A 1768-nucleotide genomic window follows, 5' to 3' on the forward strand; every position below is an offset into this window, starting at 1 on the left:
CACCCAGACAGGGGCTTGAACCCTGGACCCTCAGATTAAGAGCCTGATGCTCTACCAACTGAGCTACCTGGGCTTGTTAGAAAACATCTTCACCATTCACCACAAGAGTGAGCAGGCAGGCAAAAGAGAGGCAAAAAAAGTCCTAGGAACCCCTCCTCTTTTTCTGCACAGCCACTGCCTGTCAGAAGGATTCCTCCTCCTCCTCCTCAGGTAGACTAAATCTCTGTGCCTAGACAGCCGGTCCATCCGCTGCACCTCAATCCCCCATGCCTGAGCCTCCCTGCCAAAGCCCTGCACCTGGCCCCATACAATTAAGTCTCACGTGTCGCTGGGAACTTAACTTCTTGTGCCCAGAGCGTCTCGGCCCCCTCAGCAGATGACCTGAGAAACACAGTGTCCGGCTTTTCCAAAGAAGTGTTTAGACCCCCCTCATCATGTGGCCTAAAGGATAAGGCATCTCCCTGTGGATCGGATGATTCAGGATTTGAGTCCCCTCGTGGTTGTGCTCACTTTGTGCTGCAAGTCCTGCTTTCTTCACAGCTGGAACCTCTTCTTGGTCACTCAGGCCAATGCTCTGGCTTCAGCTAGAGCCCCAGGAAGGAGTTGGGGGTTGGGCATCACAAAGGCTGGGGCATGAGCCCCAGGTGCTTCCAGTCTCGCCTTTGCCATTCCTGACTTGCCAAAGAAAATGGACGGCTCCACTGCCAAAGTCAGCACCATGAGTGGGAACGGTAAGAGGCCCCACCATGGGGGCTGGCCCTGCTTTCCTACCCTCTTCTGATGTTGGCCACAGAGCATCAGCAGCTGCCCTGCATGCTGGCCTGTGGGTGGCCTTCAGTGGGGTTCAGCACAGCAGGGAGCAGGCTGGCCCTGTGGCTGTCTGCTGGCCACACATAGGCATGGTCCTCTCCTCCTCTTGCCCTGGTCTCTGTGGCTTTTAAGCCTTCCCTTGGAGCTGTCAGCACCAGCCGCCTCTGCTCTAGGTGCCCAGAGGAGGAGAGGTGCTCGGCTTCCGCCTGCCCAGCCCTGACTATGAAGCCTGGCCCTGGCCCTGCTTCTTTCAAGCGCCAGGTGGGCAAGAGGGAAAGCACAGTGGCAAGTGCCAGACTTGTGGACACCAGGTGAAGCCATGAGAATCCCAACCCTCAGGTGTCAGTAGCCTGTTCTAGAGCCCTGACCCATCCAGCAGGAGGGGAAAAAATGGCTCTTGCAGAGCTGGAGACAAGGAAGTGGAGCAGTGGGAGCTCCAGGGCTTTACCACAAGGTTCCACTGAGATTTAAACTCAGATTGCAGGATTCAGAGTCCTGAGTGTGACCCATTACACCATGGGACCAGCTCATAGGCCCTTCTTTGGCCATCAGTGACCCTCACGGGGCCTGCTCGAGTAAGCTGTTGGCCCCTTACTAAAGCTTAGTGGGGGTTTTGGTTGGCTAGTTCCCAGTCCCAGTAGAAGGGGGAAGGGCCAATGGGAAATCAGGCCCCTGAGACTGACAGTCCCCAGGGGCAATGGGGAGAGGCCAAAGCTCCAAGTTAGCCGCACTGACAGGCCAGGCAGTGTAATGAGGGAGTCACCAGGCCAGGGGGTCCCAACCTCCGTGGGAGCTGGAACTGCCTGGGCCAGAGTGGGGCAGAGCTAAGGAGAGAGCAGGAGCCTGAGAAGAGCTGGGGAGCAGAGCTGTGCAGGTGTAGTGCCAGAAACTGCTCCCTGTAGGACTTTGCTACCTGCAGCAGTTACTGAGACATGAGGTTGTTCTTATTTGCTGACTT

At 56.6% G+C, this 1768-nt stretch overlaps 1 non-coding gene across 1 annotated transcript; it reads right to left on the bottom strand.

Moving 5' to 3' along the window:
* Positions 1–73, bottom strand: TRNAK-CUU. The gene has a single exon. It is a non-coding gene; the product is annotated as a tRNA-Lys (tRNA).
* Between the last annotated feature and the right edge of the window lie 1695 nt (positions 74–1768).

The sequence above is a fragment of the Mauremys mutica genome, unplaced genomic scaffold (assembly GCF_020497125.1).
Source record: "Mauremys mutica isolate MM-2020 ecotype Southern unplaced genomic scaffold, ASM2049712v1 001014F_np12_subseq_92522:129234_obj, whole genome shotgun sequence".
NCBI classification, from domain to species: domain Eukaryota; kingdom Metazoa; phylum Chordata; order Testudines; family Geoemydidae; genus Mauremys; species Mauremys mutica.